Here is a 20,702-nt window from a genome sequence, read left to right on the forward strand (position 1 = left end):
GAGGGACCCGGATGGAATTCTGGGCTCCTGGCTTCACCCTGGCGCAGCCCTTGTGAGCATCGGGGGAGTGACCCAGTAGAGAGAAGATCTTTCTGTCTGTCTCTCCGACTTTCAGATAAAAATGAAAATAAATTGTAAAGATGTTTTCACTTTCTCTCTGTAATTCTGCCTTTCAAATAAGTAAATCTTTTTTTATTATTTTTTATTTTTGACAGGCAGAGTGGACAGTGAGAGAGAGAGAGAGAGAGAGAGAGAAAGGTCTTCCTTTGTCGTTGGTTCACCCTCCAATGGCCGCTGTGGCGGCCAGCACATCACTCTGTTCCAAAGCCAGGAGCCAGGTGCTTCTCCTGGTCTCCCATGGGGTGCAGGGCCCAAGCACCTGGGCCATCCTCCACTGCACTCCCTGGCCACAGCACAGAGCTGGACTGGAAGAGGGGCAACTGGGACAGAATCCGGCGCCCCGACTGGGACTAGAACTCGGTGTGCCGGTGCCGCAGGTGGAGGATTAGCCTATTTAGCCATGGCGCCGGCCTCAAATAAGTAAATCTTAAAAACAAAAAACAAAAAACAAAACCCACGACAGCATCCCATAGGAATTATCTCAGTCCCTTCTGAGAAGAAGGTCCCCAGTGACCTAAGGACTTCCCGCTATTTTCCACCTCTTAAAGAGCCCGCAGAGGCCGATGCTATCGCACAGTGGGATAAAGCCCTGACCTGCAGTGCTGGCATCCCATATGGGCGTCGGTTCTAGTCCCAGCTACTCCTCTTCCAACCCAGCTCTCTGCTATGGCCTGGGGAAGCAGTAGAAGATGGCCCAAGTCCTTGGGCCCCTGCACCTGCGTGGGAGAGCCAGATGAAGCTCCTGGCTCCTGGCTTCTGCCTGGCCCAGAGCTAGCCATTGTGGCCATCTGGGTGAGCGAACCATCAAATGGAAGACCTCTCTCTCTCTCTCTCTCTCTCTGCCTCTGCTTCTCTCTGTGTGTAACTCTGACTTTCAAATAAATAAATAAATCTTTTTAAAAAGAATATTATTCAGCTTCAGAAAGGAAGGGGAGTCTGACACATACTTCAACATGGAAAATCCCTGAGGACATTAATTAAGCTAAGGGAACTAAGCCTGTGGCTAAAGGGCACATCTGCCCGATGGCACTTACGCAGCGTACCTGGAGTCATCAAGTGACAAGAGACAAGGCAGACTCGCAGTGGCTGCGCACTCATTGCTGAATAGCTCTGCGTTTTCAGTTTGGGAAGAGGAAACAGTTCCGGAGATGGTGGCGCAACTCGGCGCATGGACTTTACCCTGCTGAACCACACGCTGACAAATGGCTCGGGTGATACATAACATGGAGGTGTGTTTTATACAATACAAAGGTGAGAATAATTCTAGCAATATGTCACACTGAACCCAACAGAACCGGAGTGTGGTGGGCTTGATATACCATCAATACTAAAAAAATTAACTAGATAGATCACATTGTTTCTTTGCAGCATGTCTTCAAAACCCGTTGTGTATTTTACACATTGTCAGTGCATCCCAGTGGCCAGGTTGGTATGTGCACAGCAGCTCTGGGTGACCAGTGGCCTGCATACTGAGTGACAGTTTTATTTATTTATTTAAAGATTTTATTTATTTATTTGAGAGGTAGAGGTACAAAGAGGGAGAGACAGAGAGGTTTTCCATTTGCTGGTTCACTCCCTAAATGGCTGCAACAGCTGGAGCTGGGCCTATCCGAAGCCAGGAGCCAGGAGCTGCTTCCGGGTCTCCCAGGTGGGTGCAGGGGCCCAAGGACTTAGGCCATCTTCTACTGCTTTCCCAGGCCGCCGCAGAGAGCTGGGCCAGAAGTGGAGCAGCCGGGACTAGAACCTGTGCCTGTATGGGATGCTGGCGCTACAGGCGGAGGATTAACCTACTGCACCACAGCGCCGGCCCCTGCATGACTGTTTTAGACAATATTTGGTAGGAATGCAGCTCGAGGACCCCTTACGGTTGTTCTTGGTCCCCAGGTCTGTGAAGGCTGAGGCTGACGTCTGTGCCGCTTCTTTCCTCTGCTCTCACAGCACAGAACCTCCCGAGACCAGACACAGGGTTGGTCTCGCTGGGACCAAGTCTCCGACGCCGCGTGCGTTTCTCACCATCCAGTTCAGTCCTGACTCCAGCCGCCTGGACAGCGTGCTGGGGTTCCCAGGGAGGGCTCAGTTCCCACAAGCGCCCTCCCCCGCTGCAGATGCCCCGGCTAACAGGTGGGTCGCCAGGCTGCCCACGTGAGCTGCTCCACTTGGCTACAAAGCAGAGGCGGCTGCCACGACCCCTGTCTCGGGTTTGATCATGGGCTAGAATGGCTCACAGAATTCAGGGAAATAATGGACTTCCTCGCACCCACTCACTATGAGAAGATACAACAGGAGGAGCAGATGGGGGAGGTGGACCGGCCGACAGAGGGAGGAGGGGCAGGGCTTCTGTGCCCTCTTGGGTGTGCGTACTCTTATCCTCCAAGCCGGGAGCTCCCCGGCCCTGTGCTCTTCTACCAAGGCTGCATCGCTTAGACACGATCAATGACAGAAGAGGCTCCCCGTCGGGGGCCGGCGCCGTGGCTCACTCGGTTAATCCTCCACCTGTGGCGCCGGCATCCCATATGGGCTGCTCCTCTTCCAGTCCAGCTCTCTGCTGTGGCCCAGGAGGGCAGTGGAGGATGGCCCAAGTCCTTGGGCCCTGCACCCGCATGGGAGACCAGGAAGAAGCACCTGGCTCCTGGCTTCAGATTGGCGCTCACCGGCCATAGCAGCCATTTGGGGAGTGAACCAATGGAAGGAAGACCTTTCTCTCTGTCTCTCTCTCTCACTGTCTAACTCTGCCTGTCAAAAAAAAAAAAAAAAAAAAAAAAAAAAAGGCTCCCCTACTGCTCAGGAAATGTCAAGGGTGTTAGGAGCTCTGTGCCAGGAACTGGACAAAGACCAGAATATTCACTTCTTACTATAACTTGCCCACCCCAGCGACCCACAGTCTGTGTGGTATAGCTAGCAAGGTGGGGCTGCCTCACCTCCTCGGGCTGAGAGAAACAGAGGTCATTACCCAGTGCTGGCACAGTCAGGTGTGGGTTAGCAGTTCAGGTAAGACTCAGAACATACCTTTGAGGTTAACTCACGGCTGAGCAAACATTAATAAAGAGGTAAGACCCCTCAGGACTGACAATATACAAGGCAAGAGGTCTGATCTGGTGATGAATAGGTAAGCTGGGGCCTTTGTCTCTACAAACAAAAAGGTGTGGGGTGGCATTGCAGTGCAGTGGGTTAGGCCGCCACCTGCAACCACTGCTTCCCGTATTGGAGCGCCGGCTTGAGTCCTGGCTGCTCCGCTTCCAGTCCAGCTCCTTGTTCATAAAACTGAGAAGGCAGTGGATGGTCCAATGCTTGGGCCCCTGCCACCCATGTGTGAGACCCAGATGGAGCTCCTGGCTTTGGCCTGGCCTGGCCCAGCCCTGGGAGTTGCAGCCATTTGGGGAGTGAATGGAAGATTAATTCTCTCTCTCCTCCTCCTGTATTCTTTTAAACACATACATACATACCTACATACATACATAAATCTTACACAAGTTGTGATAAATCAGCTTCATTTCCTTTTTCTCCATTCTCCCAGCTCCCCTTCCTCCCTCCCTCCCTCCCTCCCTCCCTTCTCTGCCTCCTCCCTTTCCGGTGTGTTTTCCTGGGCCTTCTGGAAGGCAGCTACCTCTGTTTCAGCCTGATGGGAGCTGCTTGGCCTGCCCTCCCCCCAGCCTTGCTCTTTGGAAAGTCAGGGTCCAGGTGTGCAGGAGGGCAGAGACCTGGCCACGCGGCCCCTGCCCCCGCTCCGACCCTTGTCCCTGGCTGCTGTGGGAAGCTGCAGGCTTCCAGGAGAGCACTTCTCAGAGTGGGCGTCTCCTCCCAGCCCCCGACACCGCAGGGCAACCCACTGCTGCAAATCCCTGCACTTCCTGGCGCCACTCTCCCCTGTGCAGAAGTGGGTGCGGTGACTGCGGGTGGTTGGCAGGGGCGGGGCGGGGGGCTGTGTGCACCTGTGAGCATGCGCACAGGCGTGGGTGCCGTGGGATGTGCACGTCCGGAACTAAACAGGGGGTGGGGTACAGGGAGAAATGGTCTTGTTTCGGTTTCTAGCACAGTGTGGCAACCTCAGGGGCCATTTCCTCCTGAGGGAAGTCAAGGGGACAGCTGTCGCCAGCCAGCCAAGCCCTGTTGTCACTGAGGGTGGCAGCGGTGGCAGCTGCACAGACACAGCTGCCAGGCTGGCGCTGCTCAAAGCTCGCAAGGGGCAAGAGGCTGGGGAGGGCAGGGCTGTGGCTGCCTCCCCCCAACACCTCCACACAACACTGCCACCCTCCCACGCACGGGCCTGGCGGCTCCCGGCTTGCACAGTGCACAGGTTTGGGAGGCCTCACTACTGCCTTGCACATCTGCCTCCTGCTGCCACATGAGGACTGCTGGCCCCTGCTACCCTCATGTTCAGACACTCAGCTTTGTCTGCTGCACAGGCTCCAAGGAGACCCAGAGCCGGGGTCAGCCAGCAGGAAGCCCCAGCAGCGCAAGGCCTCTCTCCCAGGCACAGCTTTGGGAAGCAGGCTCTGTGCATCTCCACGCTGCTCTTTGGCGTCACCTTCGGGGTCCTGCCAGGTCCTCCCCCCTCCACTGAGGGCTGCAGATCTTCTGACGCCACTGCCAGCGAGCTGGCCCCGCCTCACGCCTCATTCCAGCATTCCCCACGCTGCAGGCTGCAGGGAGCGCCTACGGCATTCCACCCAGAGCCAACAGGGGTAACTGCACCGAGGGCGTGACTTCGATTTCCCCTCTGGGAATACACGTTCCGCAAACCTTTGCTTCCTAGACATGCACGGGATGTGGAACGGGGGCCACGTGGTGCCTGTGCCAGTCTGGGATGGGCACCGGTGGCGGCTCAGCCAGAGAGAGCCAGGACTTGGAAGCTGCAGTTCATACTGAGACCAGTTGGGCTGTGTAGGCGGGACTTGAGATGAGGCAGCAGGGAAGACCAATAGCCAAGCCTGAACCCCAAAGCACCCGCCTCTGTGCACAGGCACGACCAGGAAGGGCACTGGCGAAACAAACAGCACTGGGGGACTGAATCCTTCTGGGGAGAGCCTGGGATGAGGACCCTGGGCGTGTGGGGGGTGGACCAGTGGATGGAGACGCTCTCTCTCTCTCTCTCCCTCCCTCTCTCTCTCCCTCCCTCCCTCTCTCTCCCTCCCTCTCTCTCTCTCCCTCCTCTGTCTCTGCCTTTCAAGTGAATGAAAATAAAACCAACATGTAGGGAAAACAAAACCACTGAAATGAAAGTTTGCATTTTACGGTGTCGTGCATTGTATCTCAAGTTTTAAAAATTAACGAAAACAGTTCTTGGAAAATGGGCTGAAGAGGTATGTTTATTTTGGTGCACAGGGCTGTGCAATCCGTGCTCAGCTTCTCAGGGCCTCACTGTCCCCTCAGAGGGCTGCCCTGTGTGTGGCTGACTGATCACTTCTTTTTTATCTTGTAGAAAAAAGATCTCAAGCAAAAATGTGAAAGCAAATTGGTGATACTTAAGCCATTATTTCTGCTATTTCCTACATATTTCAATGAATTTTTAAATAATTATTTTTAATTATTTGAAAGAGAGATCTTGCTGGTTCATGTTACAAATGCCTACAACAGCCAGAGCTGGGCCAGGCCAAAGCCAGGAGCCAGGAGCTCCATCCAGGTCTCCCACTTGAGTGGCAGAGACCCGAGGACTTGATCCATCACCTGCCGCCTACCAGGCACATTAGCAGGGAGCCGGACTGGACGCAGAGGAGCTGGGACTCGAACCGGGCGGGCCCACAGGGGCTGTGGGTGGCTCAGGTGCAAGCAGCAGCTTAACCTGCTGTACCACACACCTGCCCCCGACTCTAATTAAGAATCAATATATTTCAGGCCGGCGCCGCGGCTCACTAGGCTAATCCTCCGCCTTGCGGCGCCGGCACCCCGGGTTCTGGTCCCGGTTGGGGCGCCGGATTCTGTCCCGGTTGCTCCTCTTCCAGACCAGCTCTCTGCTGTGGCCAGGGAGTGCAGTGGAGGATGGCCCAGGTGCTTGGGCCCTGCACCCCATGGGAGACCAGGAGAAGCACCTGGCTCCTGCCGCCGGATCAGTGCAGTGCGCCGGCTGCAGCGGCCATTGGAGGGTGAACCAACGGCAAAGGAAGACCTTTCTCTCTCTCTCTCTCTCACTGTCCACTCTGCCTGTCAAAAAAAAAAAAAAAAGAATGAATATATTTCTAAGAAGGAGCTGGGAAATCTTGATTCTACTTAGCAGATGTTGTTCGGGAAGCCTGTCTTTCTCGTGCATTTTCACGGTGACATCGTGGGCTCTCTCCCTTCTCTCCTCCTCTGTGCAGACTCCAGGCAGGGCCAGGGGTGCTGGCTTCACATGGGGACAGTGGAGGCTCTGCCTCCCCGCCCCCGTCTCTCTCTGCACCTCTGCAGGGCTGCGGCAGCACCCAGCATTGGCCTGGGCATCCTGGCATCCGGGTGCCGCCTTGTTGCAGCCCTGCAGCAGAGCGAGGCACCACACTGCCTGTCTCTGTGTCCGCTGTCCACCTCTCGCAGGAATGCACGGTCATTGTGGAGACCGGGCAACGAGGGCTTTGCACAGCGGCCTGCAGAGGGAAGATAAGTCACCTGGAGGAAAAACTAGAAGTGGAAAAGCTGCAGCTGGGATCTCAGGCCTGTGGCTCAGGAGCCACCGGGAAGGGCCTGGCTTTCCCAGGGAGGGACCTGCATGGTCCCTGGAAGTCTTCTGGTGGCCCCCCACTATGCGGTGGCCCCTTTGGGCAGTGTGGTCTCCCCCAGCCAGGCCTGCAGAGTTACCCTGGAGCACCCACCTCTGCAGCACCCTGTGGGCTGTTCCCAGCTAAGGGGCCCCTGCTTCAGACATTCACAGGAGGTGGCGGGTGGCTCAGGAACTGGTAGGACTGGTTTCCAGTGCTGGTGGCCTCCAGGAGACGCCTGGGGACTTGGTGAAGAGCAGCATTTGGGGTGGGTGGAGGGCAGAGTGCATTAGAGACTGGAAAAGCTTCTGGAACCCCTAACTATTTTTTTGGCTGTCTGCTCCTGCTGTTTTGCGCCCAGGCTATGATCCTGTGATGTGGCAGCCTCTTTGGCATACAATGGGACTAAAATCCAAGTGCCCACGATCCCCAAAAAGTTCTCAAGGATCTTTTTTCCTCTCTGTAATGCTGGCTATCATCTTAGGAAATTAAGGCTCCCAAGTCATTTTCAACTTGGTGCATGTGACTTTGTGATTTGGATTTTTTTAAAAAGGGGAGAGGTTCCTTTTAGGGAGAAACTGTATGGTTGTTGCTGTGTGATGTACTTTGAAAACCCAGATCCGAAGGAGAGTCGCTGGGTCGTGCCACGTGAAGTGTCTCCTGGTGTAGCTGTCGCGGTCCTGGCAGCCAGCGTTGGTTGGATTTGCAGTGTCTCAGTGCTGGGCAGTTCGTTTTGCTGTTTCTCCCGTGTTTCTGAGAAGAGGTGGCAGGGGACTCTTGGCCTGGACTACTGATCAGTGGTTTCTGAAGACAGGGAGATGTTTACTTTCCGGGAACATTGGTCTCACCTGCATTTGCAATAGAAAAAAGGAGCCACTATGAAACGCCAGAGTGAGCGCTGGCTCTCGGGAAGCGGGCTGATGTTTGAGACAGAATTTCTCCTCCTTTGGGCTCAGTGCTGCGGCATAGCAGGTGAAGCCACTGCCTGCAGTGCGGGCACCTCCTATGGGTCCCAGCTGCTGCATTTCCGATCCAGCTCCCTGCTAATGTGCCTGGGAAGAGGTGGAAGATGGCTCAAGTGCTTGGGCCCCTGCATCCCCATGGGAGACCCCGAGGAAGCCTCTGGCTCCTGGCTTTGGATAGGTTGCGGTCATTTGGAGAGTGACCAGCAATGGAGGATCTCTTCCCCTACCCCTGTAACTCTGTCATTCAAATCAATCAATCAATCAAACAAAAAAAAAAAAAAAGGAATTTCTCCTCCGTCTACACACGCTTGCAATCACTTTCCCGCGGCCCGATCTTTGGCGTCACCTCCATATCATGTTTTTCCAAAGCCCTCGGAGGGGGAGGTTGCAGCGGCTGCACGTGGGGTTTCCTTCCCTTGCAGTCAGACCTGTTGCCTCGGAGCATTGTCCTCCCTTCCTCCCCCAGAGGAAAGTCCCTGTGGCCCCTCTCTGAACAGTGCTTTTCCACTCTTTCGTAATCTGTTATTGTGACCCTGAGGGGCGGAGAGAGAAGGCTTTGGCAGGACGCACTTCACAGTGAGCCAGCCCCGATGGTAGCAGTGCCTGGTCCCTGACACCGGCCCAGGCTCTGGGTGTGTGTGTGCACACGTGTGTGTACATGTATGTGTGCATGTATGTGTGCACGTGTTAGAGAAAGGTAGAGACAGAGAGGGTAAAGGTAGAGGTATGAGAGAGAGCAGGGGCATCCTACTTTTGAGTTACTTTTTTCCCTGGAATTGCGAGAAATTGGGTTGCCACCCGAATCCTTTACGAAAAGGTCTACACTTGATGCCAGAAAATGTGGTCTGAAATGAAGCCCTTGATGCTAGGAAAGGAAGGGTGGGTGTGTAAGGAAGGCCCTGGCGTGTCAGGAGCCAGGAGGGGAGGTGGAGGCAGAGGCCACCGCCCCAAGGTGCCCTCAGAGGGTGAGGGCTGATGGCACCCGGGCAGGAGCACGGGCTTTGCTCCTTGGACCCAGACTCAGTGCCCCTCTCTCCACAGTGCTCTCCCCTCCTCTTGCCCTGGTTGCCGTGGGCAGATGCTTCTGCCAAAGCCTGCTTCATCCGATGAAGTGGAGGGGAAAGCTGGTTTGCTGCTAATTGGACTTAGTGCAGGCAATTAGGGTTAAGCTGGCATGAGGGGACCGTCAGACGCTGGGGTTTTCAATGTTTTTCCTCCCAGTCCTGGGAAATTCTCTCAGGATCTGAGGGGTTGTAAATCAGGACACTGCTTTGTAGTATCAATATTCCCTACCACTTTAAACCTGCCAGTCAGTGCATGAATGGCCATTTCATGTGTCCATTCATACGTGTGCATGTGTATATGTTGATTCATGCATGTGTATTCACACTAGACATACACTTATTACTAAATGTTTACCTGGAGACACACACACACATACTCTGCATCGTATCTAGTGTGATAGAGTAGGGTATAGGATAGTATCTAGGATATGGTACAGAGTCTCTATCCCTTTCCCTCTCCCTCTCCCTCTCCCTCTCCCTCTCCCTCTCCCTCTCTTTCTCTCCCCCTTGCCCTCTCCCTATCCCCCTCCCTCTCCCTCTCTTTTTCTCCCCCTCGTCCTCTCCCTATCCCCACCCCTCTCCCTCTCCTACTCCCTCTCCCATTCCCTCTCCCTCTCTCTCTCTCTCTCCCCCCCGTCCTCTCCCTATCCCTCTCTTTCTCTCTCTCTCTCTCCCCCTCATCCTCTCCCTATCCCCCTCCCTCTCCCTTTCCCTCTCCATCTATATCACTCAGCTTTTGGTTACTACAATGAAATAGATAAGACAATCTACTTAGGAAACAAGGAGATTTATTTTGGCTCACCAGTTTGGAGGTTCACAGTCCAAGATCAGGTGGGCACCATTGGTTTGGCCATCTGGTGAGGCTGGAGGTGGTGTAGCGTGTGTGAAGGAGTGATGGTGTGATGAGCCAGGAAACACAGAGAGACAGAGACAGGGTCAGGGGGGAGGGCAGCTTGGCCCAAGGCAGGCTTATATAACCAACCCTCTTGTGAGACCTACCTTCTGAGTGCACGCCCACAGTGACCTAAGCACCTCCCACTAGGCCCACCCCTTAAACACCTTAATTGGATCAAGTCTCCGCTTTCCTAGGACCATTAACTTAAGACTTGATGACAGAACCTTTGACACCCAAATTTATACTCAAACCAGGTCAATAATAGTAAGATCACAGGGTAGTTTCCTTTTTGTTTGCTTTTTTTAATTTTAGATTTTGTTTATTTATTTGAAAGGCAGAGCTACAGAGAGAGAGAGAGAGAGTGCGCTTCCTTCCACTGGTTCACTCCCTAGAAGGCTGCAATGGCCAGGGCGGGGCCGGGCTGAAGCCAAGGGCCAGGAGCCAGGAGCTTCCTCCTGGTCTCCTATGTGGGTGCAGGGGCCCAAGGACTTGGGCCACCTTCTACTGCTTTCCCAGGCCACAGCAGTGGGCTGGAGTAGAAGCGGAGCAGCCGGGACTTGAGCTGGGGCTCATGTGGGATGCCAGTGTTGCAGACAGCAGCTTCACTCACTACATCACAACACCTGCCTTCTTTTTGTTTTCTAAATTGCTTAATCTTTAATTCCGATGCACAGTCAGCCATTCATAGATGAGGAGGCTGGGACAGTTGTTCCTAGGCCTTCTACTTCCTTCCATGAAAGGAAGTTTTCTATGTGCACCGGGTTCCTTGGTGTTTTAAATCATCACCTCTTCATTCATATTTCTGATGTCGCTTTTCAAATCTTAGACCACGCACCTAAAAGCCGATGTGTCTGCTGATGCATGGCTTTGACCCTGGCAGAGCCCCAGCCCAGGCTCAGCCACTGTGGACATTTAAATAAATAAAAAATAAAATTAAGAAAAAATCAGAAGCCGGCGCCGTGGCTCACTAGGCTAATCCTCCGCCTTGCAGCACCGGCACACTGGGTTCTAGTCCCGGTTGGGGCGCCGGATTCTGTCCCGGTTGCCCCTCTTCCAGGCCAGCTCTCTGCTGTGGCCCGGGAGTGCAGTGGAGGATGGCCCAGGTGCTTGGGCCCTGCACCCCATGGGAGACCAGGAGAAGCACCTGGCTCCTGCCATCAGATCAGCGCGGTGCGCCGGCTGCAGCGTGCGGGCCACGGCGGCCATTGGAGGGTGAACCAACGGCAAAAGGAAGACCTTTCTCTCTGTCTCTCTCTCTCACTGTCCACTCTGCCTGTCCAAAAAAAAAAAAAAAAAAAAAATCAGAAGCAGGTGCATCTATTTCCCTGACCGACTCATCCAATCACTCCACCCTTTCTTCAGTTTCGGCAGGCGTGGGCTCACGGCCTTCTCTTTGGAAAGCCCCGTGGCTGCTCCAGATGGGTGTGCGTCCGTGTTTGTGTAGCAGTGTGTGTGAGACATCGGGAGCTTACACGCAGACACTCGCAGCGTGCACAAATGCACCCTCACACACAGTGAAGTGCTTATTTCTCCTCTGTCTGCAGAAATTCCTCAACCATTCCCCCTGCCTCTGGGTCACAGTCAGCCACCTGCCTTCCAGACAGCAACTGCCATCTGCGTTTCCTTCCTGGCTCCCAGCGACCTCAAAGAGGAGGCCTCCAGGAAAAACAGATGCAGACCCAACCTCCTGATCTGCCTGGGGTTTCCATAGAAACACGGCGGGTTCTCTCCAAGATCGGGGATGCAAAGCAAGGAGAATGATGATGCGGGCCGGAGAGCTGCTCCGGCTGAACGTTGCCCCAAGTTTTCTTTTCTTTTTTTTTTTTTTTTTTTTTTTTTGACAGGCAGAGTGGACAGTGACAGAGAGAGACAGAGAGAAAGGTCTTCCTTTTGCCGTTGGTTCACCCTCCAATAGCAGCAGCCAGCGCGCTGCAGCCAGCGCACTGCGCTGATCCGAAGGCAGGAGCCAGGTGCTTCTCCTGGTCTCCCATGGGATGCAGGGCCCAATGACTTGGGCCATCCTCCACTGCACTCCCGGACCACAGCAGAGAGCTGGCCTGGAAGAGGGACAACCAGGACAGAATCCAGTGCCCCAACCGGAACTAGAACCCGGTGTACCGGCGCCGCAGGTGGAGGATTAGCCTGTTGAGCCGCGGCGTCGGCCAACCCCAAGTTTTCTACTGACAACTCGCCTTGTGTGTGATTCCTGCCGGAGTGTGCATTTTCCAGGTGAATCTTTTCTGTGTCGCCCTGGCCCGGCAGTGTCTATGAGAGCTGCTGTCCCGCACACTCAGGGCTGGGTGCTCCATCACACCCAGCCTCCAGCCGGCCGGCAACTCCTGTGAACTGGGCTGAGATGCAGATCCTCCTCAGAGGGAGTGGCAATGATTTTTTAATGTATTTTTTAAACTTTTATTTAAATATAAATTTCAAAAGTACAACTTTTGGATTATAGCGGTTTTCCCCCCATAACCACTCTCCCACCCACAAACCATCCCATCTTCTACTCCCTTTCCATCCCATTCTTCATTAAGATTCATTTTTTATTATCTTTATATACAGAAGATCAACTAAGTAAAGATTTCAACAGTTTGCACCCACACAGACACACAAAGTATAAAGTATTGTTTGAAGACTAGTTTTACTGTTAATTCGCATAGTATAACACATTAAGGACAGAGGTCCTACAGGGGGAGCAGGTGCACAGTGACTCCCATTGTTGATTTAACAATTGACACTCTTATTTATTATGTCAGTGATCACCCGAGGCTCTTGTCATGAGCTGCCAAGGCTATGGAAGCCTCTTGAGTTCATCAACTCTGACCTTATTTAGACAAGGCTATAGTCATAGTGGAAGTTCTCTCCTCCCTTCAGAGAAAGGTACCTCCTTGTTTGATGGCCCCTTCATTCCGCTGGGATCTCACTCCGAGATCTTTCATTTAGGTCATTTTTTTGAGTGCCAATGATTAGAGAGACAAGGAGGTGTGGGTGGGACACCAGCCCCGGGCCTCCAGCTCTGAGCTTGGATGGCTAAGTGAAGCCTCCCTTCTGGCCCTGGCTGGTCCATCCAGAACAAGGGCCCTGTCTGCCCAGGGGATCTGAGGCCGGTGTCTATGGCCTGAGGATGGTGGGGAAGACACTCAGAAGTCCGCCTTGACCCTGGTGTGCACAGCCTCAAGGGCGTGGGAGGTTCGTCTGTGCTGGAGTTACTGGCGTAGGGGGAGTGGGGAGGAGCAAGGGGGCCCTGGGCCCTTCCAGCCGTGGGCCTCTAGAGGACGGATCCTGTGTGGTGGGCACCACTGAGGTTCGTGTCTGAGGACGCCCTTCTTCCCATTTCTCAGGGGTCTTCACTTCTGCCTTCAAAACTCACCATTCACACATCTGTCCTGGTGCTTTGTTTTCTGGCTCTGCCCCGCCCACCCCCTCCAAGACCTGACTTGTCTCTGCAGGCCTGCAGCCCTGGTCATTCCTCCTCTAGGCCCGAGTTTGGTTGTGTTGAGCAATATCAACCCCTCGTTGTTGCCAGGCTGTATTTTCACCCGTGCGCTGTGTAGCGGTATTTGTGTCGGTGATGGGTTCTGCACACAGCCCGGGTATGTGGGAGGCTACGCTAGGCAGGTTTACGTGAGTGCGCTCTCTGGGTGTGATGTTGGCGCCGTAGGGAACTGCCTAAGGATGCAGTTTTCAGAACGAGTCCGGGATTAGAGCCCCCAGGGAGCTAAGGCACTGCTCGAGTGCACGTATCGCAGCCTAGCCCCCGCCCCACGCGTGGCTCTGATTGCAGAGAAACACTCTGCCTGGGAGAAAGGGGCAACACAGTGCACGCGTACACAGATCACTCCCTGGTGGGCTGGGACCTTCCTGTGGTCCTGTCTTGGAGACAGCCGTGCTGTCCTTTGGTTTGCTCTGCTCTGCTCATCTCCGTGCCTTTCCAGGGCTGCCCGTGTTAGGAAAGTGTGCCCGTCTCGGGCTGTTCTGGCCTTCCACCGCCAGCTGCTGTGGTCTCTTCGATATCAGTTGCACATTCGGCGCCGCAGTACTGTTGCCTCCTCCGGTGTGTGACGCGTCCTCCAGGCGCCGCCGGCTCCCTGTTCCAGGCTGCTTGACTCTAGGCCTGGCGTCTTCAGTTCCTCAGCCCCGCTCGCTGCTCCTGGCTTCCTTGCCTGTTTTTCCCTTTGACTCCAGTACGGCCGTCCACCCGCTAACATCCCGGCTTCACCTCTGAGCTCCATCCGCCGCTACCTCTCGCCTCTGCCCGCTGCGACCTGTGGATCTTCCTGTGCCCGTGGGTGCCCAGAGGGTCTGCCAGGCCCCCTCCCCCGCCACGGAGGCACCCGGCCCGTCCTCTGGCCTGGAGGAGGACACAGATTCTGCGTTCACTTTGTATCCTCAGCACTTGGCCCAGCTCGGGGCGTGGTAAGGACTCCATAAACATTTACACAGTCCATCATGGAACAACAGGCTCATTGTCTCTGTCCACCGGCAACCTGTGGGTGCAGGAGGCTTGCTCCTTGTATCTGTTTTCTTTTTCTCTGCAACGGGGTGGGGGTGCGGGGGGGCTGCTCTTGAGGGCTCCTTCTGGAATTTTTTCCTTTGATGTTTCTGTCCTGCTTTCTCCACCCTTTGGCTGGGACGGGATGCGGCTGGCACTGCGCGGGGTGTGCGTGGGGTGAGGTGGGGCACACGTGTCTTGTTTCTCCTTCTGCACAGACTCCTACCTGGCCTCTTCTGGAAATGTCCAGGCCCAGATCTGGGGCTGAGGCCTGAGTTGGAGCCAGGTGAGGCTCCCCAGCGTCTGCCCTCCAGCCCAGGCTAGATAAAGGCTGTTTGCCTCTGTCAAGGGGACAACGTTCACTCCTGCGCCCATGTGGGGCCAGGTTCACCCCTGACTTGGTGCTAACTCTGTTGTGGAGGTTGTGGCTGTGGCTTTTTTTTTTTTTTTTTAATTTTTTGACAGGCAGAGTGGACAGTGAGAGAGAGAGAGACAGAGAGAAAGGTCTTCCTTTGCCGTTGGTTCACCCTCCAATGGCCGGCGCAACCGGTGCACCGCACTGATCCAAAGGCAGGAGCCAGGTGCTTCTCCTGGTCTCCCATGGGGTGCAGGGCCCAAGCACTTGGGCCATCCTCCACTGCACTCCCGGGCCACAGCAGAGAGCTGGCCTGGAAGAGGGGCAACCGGGACAGAATCCGGCGCCCCGACCGGGACTAGAACCTGGTGTGCTGGCGCCGCAAGGCGGAGGATTAGCCTGTTGAGCCGCGGTGCCGGCCCGAGGTTGTGGCTTTTCACTTGGTTAACTCCCTAAGGAAGGCAGCTGCCCCTGCATTAGGGTACCTGAACCAAGCACTTTCTTACCAAGCTAAAGGCAGGGGAGTACTAAGGAGGCAAGAGGCTCCACCCTCAGCAGCAGGCTAGCAAGCAGCCCGTCTGCGTCACGCGTGTACCTGTCCCACTGTGGACCCGTTCTGTCCGGGTTGTATTCATGACTGTACATTCTTACTCACATTTTTGACGCACTTGTTCGGAGAGAAGCCCTGCCTGTGCCTGTGTTTGTTTGTGCTTGACCTTGTTGTCCTGAAGTTGAGGGCTGTGGGGGTGGGAGGTGGTTGTATCAGCCCTGAGATGGCCAGGATGGGGGGTGGGCGTTCACAGGGGGTGCTGCAGCTGCCAAGGGCAGGGTCTGCGAGCTCATTCTAAAATATTCAGGAATTTAAGACTTTCTGAATGTCTGGTCGGCCACGGCAGGAGCATTTGCAGACGGGAAATCCGCAAACGCTCTCTCAGGACTGGCTCCGCTTCCCATCCAGCTTCCCACTGATGCACACCCAGGGAGGCAGCCGGTGACGGCTCAAGTACCGGGGCCCCCGCCACCCATGTGGGAGACCCAGGTGGAGTTTCAGGCTCCCGGCTTCGGCCTCCCCAGCCCTGGCTGTTGTGGACATCTGGGAAGCGAGAACTAGGTGGAAGATTTTTCTCTTTCAAATAGAAGAAAAATCAAACAAGCAAGAATGGAGCTGCCCGAGAGGTATTATGGCTGGTTAGCTCATCATCATTGTTATTTTTTCAGTGTTGAGCTTGATCAAGGACACGTGTTGATAACGGACCAAGAAGAGTGAAAGCATCCACAATAAGGTGGAGGACGCTGTTTGACGTCAACATCCGGGCACTGTGGGAGATGCTTTTTGGCGACCTGCTGGGAGTCATCCAGAAGTGCAGCCCTTCTCCCGACGCTGCAGAGAGGGGCTGAGCTCCTCTCCTGGACCCCCTCCAGAGACTTGCCCTTGGCTGAGGGAGGATGGCCTGCCCCTCCCCCACCACGTTACTCCACCCTCCCACCCCCACCCACACACACAGAAGTCTGCCCGGCCTCAAGGGGAAACACCTGCTCTAAGCTGCTAGCATTGAAGCCACCAGCATCTTTCAGTTTTCCCTAATTAAGAGCAATTAGGCAAACACTTGAGACTGAAACACGGCGTTGACGTTATAATAAAACCGGCACATTTGGGACTTTTTTTTTCTTCGTGGTACAAACCCTGTCAGTTCTCTCTCTCTCTCTCTCTCTCTCTCCTTGCAGATAAATAAAATAATAAATTTTTTTGACAGGCAGAGTGGACAGTGAGAGGACAGAGAGAAAGGTCTTCCTTTTGCTGTTGGTTCACCCTCCAATGGCCGCTGTAGCCGGCGCACCGCGCTGATCCGAAGCCAGGAGCCAGGTGCTTCTCCTGGTCTCCCATGGGGTGCAGGGCCCAAGCACTTGGGCCATCCTCCACTGCACTCCCTGGCCATAGCAGAGAGCTGGCCTGGAAGAGGAGCAACCGGGACAGAATCCAGCGCCCTGACCGGGACTAGAACCCGGGGGACTGGCGCCACAGGCGGAGGATTAGCCTAGTGAGCCGCGGCGCCTGCCAAATTTTTAAAGAAGAAAAAGCTGAAGCCAAGAAGAGGAGTCCTCTATCCTGCCTCTGTTTCCAGTGCCCGGCGGACAACATTTTGGTGTGAAATTCCTCATTCCGTGTTAGATCTCTTCACCAGGGATTCCTTACTCAACTCAGATTCCTTGCTCCAGGCCGACTTGCACAGAGGAGGAGCATCAGCAACCTAAGGAAGCCTCTGGGAGAACCCAGTCACCCCGCTCACAGAACCTGTTCAGGAGGTATTTCCGAACACGGACGTAAAATGGCTCACTCAGAAGAACGGTGCACAGGGCCGGTGCTGTGCTGTGGTAGACTAAGCCTCCATCTGTGGTGCCAGCAACCCAGATGGACGCCGGTTCAAGTCCCGGCTGCTCCTCTTCCGATCCAGCCCTCTGCTGTGGCCTGGGAAAGCAGTGGAAGATGGCCCAAGTCCTTAGGCCCCTGCACCCTTGAGAGACCTAGAAGAAGCTCCTGCCTCCTGGCTCCAGATAGGCACAGCTCTGGCAGTTGCAGCCATTTGGGGAGTGAACCTGTGGATGGAAGACCTCTCTCTCTCTGTCACTCGGCCTCTCAAATAAACAAAATCTTTAAAAAAAATTGTACAGAAAGCCACTTGCTCCTCCTCCCTCATGAGACGGCTATATTTGCGTCTCAGGGATGTGACCTGGTAATGCCCCACCGTCTTCCAGATCCTCCCATCACGTCTCTCACAGGCACAACCTGAGCCTGAAACTGCAGTGTTCCAAGTCACGCAGTTCGGAATGGTGCCCAGGTGTGGGGTACACCTGTCCAGATGCCGCGGCTATCAGGGCCGTGGTGTGGAGATGGGCACGGACATGTCCTGGACTGTGGCACCATCCCACCCGACTGTTCTCCCTGGAGGTGCAGCAGTCACAAGTGGTTTTTTCAGGCTCTTGGCTTCCATAAATGGGCATTAGAATCTTCCAGAGGTTGGTTTCAGCTGGATAAGTCAGCAGAGAATGTCTGGTGGAGTTGGCCTTTGATTCAGTCCACACAGTCTTAGACCCTTGTTTTCCCCTGCTCCGTTATCCTCTCCTACATCAGAAGGCCTTCTGGAAGTCTCTGAGTCCAGTGTGCTTCCAGGCTGGAGAGACCAATACGGAAGTCAGTCTGTCCCAGGCTGGCCACGGCCACTCTCTGTCCATGTGAAGGGGTTTGTTTGTAAAGAGGTGGGTGACTCCTGAGCATGTGTGAGCTAACACTTCCGGGAGGGTCTGTGCGAGGGGGCGTCTGAAGAATGCCAGAGGAGAGAGCACTTAAAGTGAGCTCTTGGGAGTCGAGGCCAAAGAGAAGGGAGCCTGAGGAAGCTTGGGTGCCGTCTTAATGAGCCTCACCTGTGGTCCGCAGGCCCTGGCGAGAGCCAAGAGGGAATGTTAAGTAAGGGGGTGACACAACCGCACTTTGGAAATGTGGTTCTGCTGGTGATAAGTGGGAGAAGGGATAGGGTTATCATCGACACACACTAAATTACTTCAAAACACAGTGGCTTTGGGCAGGGCTGTGGCCTCATGGTCAGGTCTCCTGAGTCCCGTGATAGAGTCCCTGGTTCAAGTCCCAGCTAGCTACTCCACTTCCCATCCAGCTTCCTGTTCCATGCATGCCCTAGGAGTCAGCAAGTGGTGGCCCAAACACTCGGGTCCCTGCCACTCGGGCGGAGTTCCAGCCTCTTAGCTTTGGCCTGCTCCAGCCTTTACTGTTGCAGGCATTTGGGGAATCAACCAACAGATAGAAGGCTGTCCTCTCTCTCTCTCAAAGAAAGATCTGGGCCAGCGCCGTGGCTCACTTGGTTAATCCTCTGCTGCAGCGCCGGCATCCCATATGGGTGCCGGTTCTAGTCCCAGTGGCTCCTCTTCCAGTCCAGCTCTCTGCTGTGGCCCAGGAGGGCAGAGGAGGATGGCCCAAGTGCTTGGGCCCCTGCACCCACATGGGAGACCAGGAGGAAGCACCTGACTCCTGGTTTCGGATCAGCGCAGCGCCGGCCATAGTGGCCATTTGGGAGGTGAACCAACGGAAAGAAGACCTTTCTCTCTTTCTCCTTCACTGTCTAACTCTGCCTGTCAAAAAAAACAAAACTAAAAAAACAGAAAAAAGATCTGTCTCTCTCTCAAAGAAAATGCAAATAAGTGAGTAAAAATGTAATAACACACCCACAATTGTTTCAGACAACAGCAGATGGGGGTGGACAGTGGGATTTCTGGTTCAGGGTCTCCCAGGAGGTTGCTATGAAGATTCTGGGTGACACCAGGGGGCTGACTGCACACCTCCAAGTGGCTCCACTGTCACAGGTGCCGGGTGGCGACTGCTGCTGGCAGATCATGGTTCCTCTCCACGTGAACTTTGCCTTGGGCCACTTGAGACCCTCACAGCACGGCAGCTTGATTAGGGCAGGTGGGCTGACCCCAGAGAGCACGGCAGAGGTGGTAAGGGGTCGTCAGTGACCTGACCTCAGAAATCGCAGAGCCTCACTCCAGCCGTGTCCCATGTGCTAGAGGGAATCCGTCAAGTTCCGCTCCCCTCGAGGGTAGAGATGTGAAGCATCAGGTGGACCAACAGGCAGTTAGGCCGGGTCCCTGTGGGAATGAGAAAAGGGGGAGTCCCTTTAAACGTGGACAGCATGCTTGCTTCTCCCCAGAAGCTGCCTTTAGCGAGACAAAAGTGCAGATCCCACTCCTCTAAGTTTCTAGTTTTATCGGGAAGACTAGAAATGCTGAGTTACCCAGCCCACCCGTCTGAGGGCTGTGTTCTTTGATCACAAGCAGGCTAGACACGATTACAATTCCGGCCCTTGGATGGGTTTTGTCCCTGCCCTCTGATTGGTTGTCAGCTGCTATTATGTTCCCTCCCAGAATTGTGCTTGAAAGAGCCCACTTTGTCCAGTTCCTGGGTCTCCCTTTCTTGGAGCTGCCTCCTGATGCTGCCACAGGAGGTTTGTGACTTAACTAAAGCCTGCTTGGCTCTCTGTCTTGTCCGCGAGGAATTATTCTTCCATGTGAGACTAGAACTGGGTCACAGTTCCCCGGGAAGAAGGCAGGTCAGAGAACTCGCGGGTGTTATCTAGACATGCTTTATAGAGGTTTTACTAGACGAGGTCATTTTGTGCTGGAAAAACAGAGGGGTTCTCTCGAAGCTGAAAGCAGGGGGAATACAGTCCAGATGTGAGGGACCTTGGGGTGCTGGAGTCAGTAGGGTCTGGGAACTCCTTGCAGCGGTGTGAGCTGGGGACAGTCTAGAAGAGATGGGAGCCGCAGGAGGAAGGGTGCGATCAGCACACGGGAACCCTGAGATGCCCTTTGTGCAGTGAAGTGGGCGTGTTTCAAACAGGCATCTGCAGTGATGGCTCTGTGTGTGAATCTGGGGTCCGTGGGGCAGCAGGTTAAGCCATTGCTTGTGAGGCCAGCCTCCCACGTACACTGTTCCAGCTCCCTGCTTCTGTACCTACGAAAGCAGCAGAAGATGGACCAAGGGCTCGGTGCTGTGGCTCAAGAAGGTTAAGGCTGTGGCCTGCAGCACTGGCATCCCATATGGGTTGCAGTTCGAGTTCTGGCTGCTCCACTTCGAATCCAGCTCCCTGCTAGTGTGTGGTGAAATGAGAAGGCCATGCCAAGATGGCTGCTGGCAATAGAAACTGACTGGCAACAGAAACTGCCTGGCAACAGGTTGTGATTAGATGGCTTAGGAAACTGCCTGGCAACAGGCTGTGATTGGTTAGGGCATAGACCGCCCCTTGACCTGATTGGCTGCCTCTGTGCCGGCCTGCAACACAAAGAACCGGGTTTCCTGAAACAGAGAGTGGGAATGCGGGGACAAGGACGCAAAGAATGGAGCCAAGACAAGTCCTGATCAAGGCTCGTTTATTCAACAAGTCCAGTAGTATTTAAACATGACCAGTTGTACACAAGAAGGCACACAGAGGATTTACATACCTAAAATTCTTTTGGGGTTACAAAGAGTTCCCACAGAGTTCCTGAAAAAGTTCTTTCCCTTAACAGATCACAAAATGTTATCAATCATAGATTACAAGGGCATAATAAAACACACAGGTGATAAATGCAGGTTTCAG

Source organism: Oryctolagus cuniculus, chromosome 5 (assembly GCF_051225735.1).
Source record: "Oryctolagus cuniculus isolate XC-2025 breed Fujian yellow rabbit chromosome 5, ASM5122573v1, whole genome shotgun sequence".
NCBI lineage: Eukaryota > Metazoa > Chordata > Mammalia > Lagomorpha > Leporidae > Oryctolagus > Oryctolagus cuniculus.